Source organism: Labeo rohita, chromosome 17 (genome assembly GCF_022985175.1).
Source record: "Labeo rohita strain BAU-BD-2019 chromosome 17, IGBB_LRoh.1.0, whole genome shotgun sequence".
Lineage (NCBI taxonomy): Eukaryota > Metazoa > Chordata > Actinopteri > Cypriniformes > Cyprinidae > Labeo > Labeo rohita.
The window spans coordinates 30,700,358-30,710,485 of record NC_066885.1 but is presented as its reverse complement, the minus strand read 5'-3'; the positions used below and the strand labels follow the sequence as shown (position 1 = coordinate 30,710,485).

General features: G+C 34.9%; 1 long non-coding RNA gene across 1 annotated transcript; it reads right to left on the bottom strand.

The window, feature by feature from the left end:
* Positions 1–7,161: 7,161 nt before the first annotated feature.
* On the bottom strand, positions 7,162–9,569 carry LOC127180079 (uncharacterized). The gene is made up of 4 exons (XR_007829583.1): positions 9,256–9,569; positions 9,078–9,143; positions 8,760–8,991; positions 7,162–8,678 (listed from the first exon to the last, which is right to left on the bottom strand). It is a non-coding gene; the product is annotated as an uncharacterized LOC127180079 (long non-coding RNA).
* Positions 9,570–10,128: the final 559 nt, after the last annotated feature.

The following is a 10,128-nucleotide window of genomic DNA, read 5'->3' as shown; positions in this document are numbered from 1 at the left end:
TGCATTGTAAATAACATTCCTTTCATGCATGTGAAACATTTTTAATGTGGGTCAGCTTTATTCATTAAACTGCATGAACTAGCGTTTTCTGACTTAGAAAAGACTTTTTAGAGCGTTTCCAAGCATGTCTTGGTTTCTTGAGCTGAGATGCCTAAAAACTTTTTTGGCGATCCCAGAAGGCTGTAACTAAGCGTTTTATGAACTGAGGCTCTAACTAAAAATATGCAAAAAAAAACTTCTAACACATCAAGAAGTGTCTTTCTGCATTGTAAATAACATTCCTTTCATGCATGTGAAACATTTTTAATATGGGTCAGCTTTATTCATGAAACTGCATCAGCTAGCGTTTTCTGACTGAGAAAAGACGTTTTAGAGCGTTTCCAAGCATGCGTTGGTTTCTTGAGCTTTCTTGAGCACTTTTGCGATCCTAGAAGGCTCTAACTAAGCGTTTTTTGGTTTCTAACTAAAGGCTGCAAAAAAACTTCTAAACTCAAGCCTGTAAAAGGCTTTAACTGAAAATTTTTAATATGCAAAAAACTTCTAACACATCAAGAAGTGTCTTTCTGCATTGTAAATAACATTCCTTTATGCATGTGAAACATTCCTTTTCTATGCCTAAAAAATTTTTGGAGGCTTTAACTCCAAAGCTTGGTTTTTATGAACTAAAATCAGGCTCTAACTAAAGCGTTTTAAATTAATAAATTTGATATAAAAAACTTCTAACACATCAAGAAGTGTCTTTCTCATTGTAAATAACATTCCTTTCATTCATGTGAAACATTTTTAATGTGGGTCAGCTTTATTCATGAAACTGCATTCGTTTTCTGACTGAGAAAAGACGTTTTAGAGCGTTTCCAAGCATGCTTTGGTTTCATAAGCTGAGTTGCCTAAAATCACTATTGGCGTTCCTAGAAGGCTCTAGCTAAGCGTTTTATGAACAGAGGCTCTATCTTAATATGAAATATATAAAACTTCTAACACATCAAGAAGTGTCTTTCTGCATTGTAAATAACATTCCTTTCATGCATGTGAAACATTTTAATTTGGGTCAGTTTTTTTCATGAAACTACATGAACTTTCGTTTTCTGACTGAGAAAAGACGTTTTAGAGCGTTTCCAAGCATGCCTTGGTTTCATGAGCTGAGATTGCCTAAAATCACTATTGGCGTTCCTAGAAGGGCTAACTAACTAAGCGTTTTATGAACTGAAGCTCTAACTAAATCAAGAATATGTAAAAAACTTCTAACACATCAAGAAGTGTCTTTCTGCATTGTAAATAACATTCCTTTCATGCAAACATTTTTGAAACATTTTTAATTTGGGTCAGTTTTTTTCATGAAACTGCATGAACTAGCGTTTTCTGACTGAGAAAAGACGTTTTAGAGCGTTTCCAAGCATGCCTTGGTTTCATGAGCTGAGATGCCTAAAATTTTTTTTTTGGCGTTCCTAGAAGGCTCTAACTAAGCGTTTTATGAACTGAAGCTCTAACTAAATTTCATATGCAAAAAACTTCTAACACATCAAGAAGTGTCTTTCTGCATTGTAAATAACATTCCTTTCATGCATGTGAAACATTTTTAATGTGGGTCAGCTTTATTCATGAAACTGCATGAACTAGCGTTTTCTGACTGAGAAAAGACGTTTTAGAGCGTTTCCAAGCATGCCTTGGTTTCTTGAGCTGAGATGCCTAAAAATAACTTTTTTTGTTCCTAGAAGGCTAACTAAATGAACTGAGGCTCTAACTAAAAATGATATGCAAAAAAACTTAAACATCATCAAAGTGTCTTTCTCCATTTCTTTCATGCATGAAACATTTTTAATGTGGGTCAGCTTTATTCATGAAACTGCATGCGTTTTCTGACTGAGAAAAGACGTTTTAAGCGTTTCCAAGCATGCTTGGTTTTTGAGCTGAGATGCCTAAAAAATTTTTGGCGTTCCAGAAGGCTGTAACTAAGCGTTTTATGAACTGAGTCTCTAACTAAAAATGATATGCAAAAAACTTCTAACACATCAAGAAGTGTCTTTCTGCATTGTAAATAACATTCCTTTCATGCATGTGAAACATTTTTAATATGGGTCAGCTTTATTCATGAAACTGCATCAGCTAGCGTTTTCTGACTGAGAAAAGACGTTTTAGAGCGTTTCCAAGCATGCCTTGGTTTCATGAGCTGAGATGCCTAAAATCACTATTGGCGTTCCTAGAAGGCTCTAACTAAGCGTTTTATGAACTGAAGCTCTAACTAAATTTCATATGCAAAAAACTTCTAACACATCAAGAAGTGTCTTTCTGCATTGTAAATAACATTCCTTTCATGCATGTGAAACATTTTTAATATGGGTCAGCTTTATTCATGAAACTGCATCAGCTAGCGTTTTCTGACTGAGAAAAGACGTTTTAGAGCGTTTCCAAGCATGCCTTGGTTTCTTGAGCTGAGATGCCTAAAAACTTTTTTGGCGATCCCAGAAGGCTGTAACTAAGCGTTTTATGAACTGAGGCTCTAACTAAAAAATGATATGCAAAAAACTTCTAACACATCAAGAAGTGTCTTTCTGCATTGTAAATAACATTCCTTTCATGCATGTGAAACATTTTTAATGTGGGTCAGCTTTATTCATGAAACTGCATGAACTTTCGTTTTCTGACTGAGAAAAGACGTTTTAGAGCGTTTCCAAGCATGCTTTGGTTTCATTGAGCTGAGATGCCTAAAATCACTATTGGCGTTCCTAGAAGGCTCTAACTAATCGTTTTATGAACTGAAGCTCTAACTAAATACGATATGCAAAAAACTTCTAACACATCAAGAAGTGTCTTTCTGCATTGTAAATAACATTCCTTTCATGCATGTGAAACATTTTTAATGTGGGTCAGCTTTATTCATGAAACTGCATGAACTAGCGTTTTCTGACTGAGAAAAGACGTTTTAGAGCGTTTCCAAGCATGCCTTGGTTTCATGAGCTGAGATGCCTAAAAACATTTTTGGCGTTCCTAGAAGGCTCTAACTAAGCGTTTTATGAACTGAGGCTCTAACTAAAATGATATGCAAAAAACTTCTAACACATCAAGAAGTGTCTTTCTGCATTGTAAATAACATTCCTTTCATGCATGTGAAACATTTTTAATGTGGGTCAGCTTTATTCATGAAACTGCATCAGCTAGCGTTTTCTGACTTTTCTGACTGAGATTTTAGAGCGTTTCCAAGCATGCCTTGGTTTCATGAGCTGAGATGCCTAAAATCATTTTTGGCGTTCCTAGAAGGCTCTAGCGTTTTAAGCTGTAACTAAGCGTTTTATGAACTGAGGCTCTAACTAAAAATGAAATATGCAAAAAACTTCTAACACATCAAGAAGTGTCTTTCTGCATTGTAAATAACATTCCTTTCATGCATGTGAAACATTTTAATTTGGGTCAGTTTTTTTCATGAAACTACATGAACTTTCGTTTTCTGACTGAGAAAAGACGTTTTAGAGCGTTTCCAAGCATGCCTTGGTTTCATGAGCTAGGATGCCTAAAATCACTATTGGCGTTCCTAGAAGGCTCTAACTAAGCGTTTTATGAACTGAAGCTCTAACTAAATTTCATATGCAAAAAACTTCTAACACATCAAGAAGTGTCTTTCTGCATTGTAAATAACATTCCTTTCATGCATGTGAAACATTTTTATATGGGTGGGTCAGCTTTATTCATGAAAAACTGCATGAACTAGCGTTTTCTGACTGAGAAAAGACGTTTTAGAGCGTTTCCAAGCATGCCTTGGTTTCTTGAGCTGAGATGCCTAAAAACATTTTTGGCGATCCCAGAAGGCTGTAACTAAGCGTTTTATGAACTGAGCTCTCTCTAAAAAAAATGATATGCAAAAAACTTCTAACACATCAAGAAGTGTCTTTCTGCATTGTAAATAACATTCCTTTCATTCATGTGAAACATTTTTAATGTGGGTCAGCTTTATTCATGAAACTGCATGAACTAGCGTTTTCTGACTGAGAAAAGACGTTTTAGAGCGTTTCCAAGCATGCCTTGGTTTCATGAGCTGAGATGCCTAAAATCACTTTTTGGCGTTCCTAGAAGGCTCTAACTAAGCGTTTTATGAACTGAAGCTCTAACTAAATTTGATATGCAAAAACTTCTAACACATCAAGAAGTGTCTTTCTGCATTGTAAATAACATTCCTTTCAGCATGTGAAACATGTGAAACATTTTTAATGTGGGTCAGCTTTATTCATGAAACTTCATGAACTTTCGTTTTCTGACTGAGAAAAGACGTTTTAGAGCGTTTCCAAGCATGCCTTGGTTTCATGAGCTGAGATGCCTAAAAATCATTTTTGGCGTTCCTAGAAGGCTCTAACTAAGCGTTTTATGAACTGAGGCTCTAACTAAAAATGATATGCAAAAAACTTCTAACACATCAAGAAGTGTCTTTCTGCATTGTAAATAACATTCCTTTCATGCATGTGAAACATTTTTAATGTGGGTCAGCTTTATTCATTAAACTGCATGAACTAGCGTTTTCTGACTTAGAAAAGACTTTTTAGAGCGTTTCCAAGCATGTCTTGGTTTCTTGAGCTGAGATGCCTAAAAACTTTTTTGGCGATCCCAGAAGGCTGTAACTAAGCGTTTTATGAACTGAGGCTCTAACTAAAAATGATATGCAAAAAACTTCTAACACATCAAGAAGTGTCTTTCTGCATTGTAAATAACATTCCTTTCATGCATGTGAAACATTTTTAATATGGGTCAGCTTTATTCATGAAACTGCATGAACTTTCGTTTTCTGACTGAGAAAAGACGTTTTAGAGCGTTTCCAAGCATGCCTTGGTTTCATGAGCTGAGATGCCTAAAATCACTATTGGCGTTCCTAGAAGGCTCTAACTAAGCGTTTTATGAACTGAAGCTCTAACTAAATTTCATATGCAAAAAACTTCTAACACATCAAGAAGTGTCTTTCTGCATTGTAAATAACATTCCTTTCATGCATGTGAAACATTTTTAATGTGGGTCAGCTTTATTCATGAAACTGCATGAACTAGCGTTTTCTGACTGAGAAAAGACGTTTTAGAGCGTTTCCAAGCATGCCTTGGTTTCTTGAGCTGAGATGCCTAAAAACATTTTTGGCGATCCCAGAAGGCTGTAACTAAGCGTTTTATGAACTGAGGCTCTAACTAAAAATGATATGCAAAAAACTTCTAACACATCAAGAAGTGTCTTTCTGCATTGTAAATAACATTCCTTTCATGCATGTGAAACATTTTTAATGTGGGTCAGCTTTATTCATGAAACTGCATGAACTTTCGTTTTCTGACTGAGAAAAGACGTTTTAGAGCGTTTCCAAGCATGCCTTGGTTTCATGAGCTGAGATGCCTAAAATCACTATTGGCGTTCCTAGAAGGCTCTAACAAAAAAAAAGATTTTAAATTGATGTTAAATTAATTAAAACATTTAAGAATAAAAATGATTATACAAAAATCCAGTGCAATCAGTTCGGACATAGCACAATGCTGATTCAGTAAATGCACAGCTAAACAGATGTGTTTTCCCAGCTAACAATTTTTTTTGTTCTACGATTGTTCCGAGCACAATATGCTATGTTCTAGTAATGTTTTCATTGGCAATTTTATTTTAGTTCCCAGAATATTCTCCTGGAAAGTAGGATAACGTTCTCTAAAAACATTTGGTTGAAAGTAAAAACTCAGCCTTTGTTTGATGAAGCTCAAATTTAATTAAATAACTCCAAAAACAATATTACCAGTTTCACTTCTACCACTGTAAAATCCAATAGTTTACCTTACTTAGATATAATTAGTTACCTTTACTTTTTTGCTATACTCACTAGATCTCATTGTTACAAGTACTTTCAAGGCACACTGTAAAATGTAGTTAGTTAGACTTTACTTAGTAAAGTGTAATAGGGGAAGTATGTTAAACTGACAAATGCTTACTTAGTATAGTTCACTTACACAAGAGTTGTAGTAACTAACAAAAAACTGTTGGTGGTACTTAATTCTTTACTTTAGGTTTACTCTTGACTTAGTATAGCTACTCACCGACTCCCAGAGTGCATTGTGACATGAATAAATTATGCAATTGCTTTGCTTTACTGCTGTTTTCTGTATTTGCTGTCTTGTGTCAGTAGTAGCACAACAAAAAACAAACATAAAAAGCTAATAAAATGGTTACTGATAGATCATAACAATAAAACTTAGTTGTTACCATTGTTGTGATTCACGCTCACCACCCCAAATGTTAAAAGATTGTATCCACCCAGTTAAAAACTTCTTATGGTGAAGAGTAAAGCTGTAAAAGATCATTAATCAACATGACAAATTTATAACCTAATGATTTAATTATAACATCAATCAAAAAATGGGATCTTTTTAGAAGGTGATGTATTTTCTAATCAAATCATTGGTTAGTGCATTTTTTTATGTTGTTTAATGAACTTTTACAAATTCATTGTCTTTCATAGACACTTTGAAAAGCTTTTAATTGGGTAGCTATAATCCTTTAATATTTGGGTTAACAACGGTAAAACAAAGGAATTGCATAATTTATTCATGCTGTAATGCACTCTGGGAGTCTGGTAGTAGCTATACTAAGTCAAGAGTAAATCTAAGGTAAAGGATTAAGTACCCCCTACAGATCTTTTTTAGTGACTAGAACTCTTGTGTAAGTAATCTATACTAAGTATTTGTCAGTACAACATACTATTTCTATTTCCTATTTCAAGGCAATCGGTTTCCATGCTTTTTTTTAAGTAAGCCCAACTAATTAGATTTTACAGTGAATAAAGCAGATTTACTTTATTTCTATCATACATTTACAAAAGGTCTTATTGATAATAACTGTTTTAGATGTTGTCACCGTTATGGTGATAAGCATTTGCTTTAGTTGGGTAATTTGACTTGTTTTTTCAGCTGGTTTTCTCTAGTTGCTGTTACTATGTTTGTTATAACAAAAACAGAAAGTGTCATCAGGTTGGCACCAGTAGTGATCTGGATTTAAAAACAAAACATCAAGAATCGGTGTATGAATCTCAACATTGGTGACACACTTCCTGCTGCAATGCATTCTGGGTGCATCATACAAAACTCATCCATGGCTCCCAGAATGCACTGCAGCATGAAGCATGTCACCATTGTTGAAATTCATACACTTCTTAGTGTCTAAGCATTCATAGTTTCAAATGGTTTGTAAACAATGTGTTTTGAAAAGTGTGGATAGAAATACAGCTCATCAAATTAAAGGACCACTGGATCTTATGCTGTTGTAATGCATTGCTGTATTCACTAATATAAAACTAGCTGCATAGATTAAACTCTAGATGAGATCAGTTGATCAGATCTCTATATGATATTGTTAATATCAGCAGTAGCCATCATTGGATCACATTTTCTCTTGCTGCTTTCACCATAACAAACATAGTTAGAGCAGCTTAAAAAAAAGCTGAGATGAAAGTCAAATTGCCCAACTAAAGCAAACACTTATTGCCATCAAACTAAACTATTACTTTTAAACAGACATCAACATCTAAACTGTTAATCTCAATAAGAACTTGTGTAAATGTAAGACAGAATAATCTGGTTTATAATAAGTGAAGCTGATAATGCTGTTTTTGGAGTTATTTAATGACGCTGGCATCAAACAAAGGTTGGGTTTTCACTTTCAACCAAAATTTGACATCTGAGCAATTGTAAGTCCACATCTACTGTGATGGGAAGCTATGTTAGAGGATAATGTTCTAACAATATTATCAATAAACATTTTTAGAATGTTTTTAGAGAATGTTATACTACCTTTTAGCAAAACATTCTGGGAACTAAAATAAAACTTGCCGCTGAAAACATTCCCTGAACGTGAAACATTTTTAGCGGGGATCCTTGTAATGTTTTTCTAATGTGGTTGAGATAATGTCCTTCATTTGTTACCACGAGACATTGTGTAAGTGTTTTATTAAGAATATTGTCTATTCTGTTACCTAAAGAACATCCTCAAAACATCCTCAAAATGATGCAGTTAAAATGTTATAACTCTAACACGTCACATTATGACAATGTTTTATAAAAACATTCCGGTATCTCAGACCTCAATGATATCCTTATAATGTTTTCCTAATGTGGCTGAGATGTTCTTTTTTAGTTATCATGAAACATTGTGTCAATGTTTTATTAAGAATATTGTATAATCTGTTACCTCAAAAACATTCCCAAAACTTCCTTGAAATGTTACAGTTAAAATGTGATATCACTGTTTACATTTAACATTATAAGAACGTTATTTGAAATTTGAATTTGATTTGTTTTTCTTCCTTAAAACATTCTTTAAACATTACATTTAATGTAAACATTACATTTCTTTAAGACATATTACCAAACATGTACAGAATGCTAAAGTTCTGGGAATGTTCTCTGCTAGCTGGGTTGGGTCTAGATTTAAATATATAGACTCACATCCTAATACAACAGTCAGTCCAGTCAGTGTAAGAGCGCAGTACATATGAAGCTGGTGTGCTGTGTGTGGAGTTAAGTTCAGTTCATTTTGACTGCCTGTGGAAAGAATTTCTCTTGCAGTGTGCTGGTGAAGGTTCTACGATAACATCTGCCTGATGATAACGGTGAGAGCACTCCATGGCTCGGGTGGCTGGAGTCTCTGATGGTCCTCCTCACACACCACCTGGTGTATATGTCCTGGAGAGACAAAACAAGTATTTAGGATGTGGTAAATCAATAAACAACATATAGTATTTTATTCATAATTGCTGCACTCACCATAATTGTTGTATTGATTCCTTTTGGAGGTTGTTGGAGTATGGGCCAAAAGAATCCCTCCACAACTATCTTGCAGTTGATCAGTTGTGAAGTTTAACATCTGAGCTGTCACAGTAGAGTTGTTCTCAAATGCAGTCTTCACAGCAGATAACTGATGGGTTCAGGCTGCAGTGCTGCACTTGGTGGCCATTGAATTGAATCATATAATCTCTTCATCAACTGGCTTCATCCTCTTTCAAACAAATAGACAAAACAATAAGTCAGCAATAACTCCAGAGAAATAGTGTTGGTGAATAGGTGCCAGGTGTCAGTACTCACCATATTCAATCATTTCCTGCTCAAATTCCAAAGATGATTGCATAGTTGACTGGCTCAATCTAAGGGCTATAAAAAAGATGTGTATGTGAAAAATTATACACATGCTGAAATGAAATCTTTTGAGAGATCAACATTAAATGCTGTACCATATAACTGCATTGCTTGAATACAGACATACCAATGGAAATGTGCAACTTTCCAGCTCTCTGTCTTTTCTGTTTGGGCATAAGTAGACCATGTTCATTCCTCATTCAAGGCCTCTTCACTCCAAGGACAATAAATGACACTAAATGACAGAGAAACAATATCGCTGGAATCTCTTTCAGAAAAAAAAATTCAGATGATGAACAATAAAAACACTGACAGACAATCATAAGAGCTTGAGCACTGAAATGGCAGACAACGTAACTTCAGCATGCACTTACAATAAACAGAACGTTGTAGTGTTTGGGCCAGTCAGACACACAATTGTTCATTTGATTTGCTAAATTAGTTATTCAATAAATGAACAAATAATCACAGACTCCCTCACACAATCCACAACACTGGCTGACTAAGACTAGGCTGGACGTAAAATGCCCTTTAAGTCGTGCGTACAATTTATACCCGTTGCACCATCTCGGCGTAGTGGTACGTCTGAGACTAAATCTTACGCCTAGTCAAAGGTAGACATAAAGTGAAAAGTCACGATTTACTCGGACATGATTAGTTTTTAATTAATTATTGCAGACGCAACTTTAATGTTTATGGTCTTTTCGGGCAGAATAATGTGGCCTATAAACAATTATTATGGGGGAGGGGTCAAGCAACACAGGCTAGCAACGCGCAAACTTTGCGCAAGAGTTATAGGAGTGAAAGTAAAAAAAGAAACTACGGCTAACACTGCATTAACGGCACAAATTCTCTCAAAGATAACGAGAGACGAATCTACTTTACCATGCTGATAACGGCATATAACTGTCTTAAAGTATTCCCTTAATATTTCTATTCAACATATTGTTTGGACAGTAAATGCTTGGAAATATTTAACGTCTTTAATTCCTCTCATCAT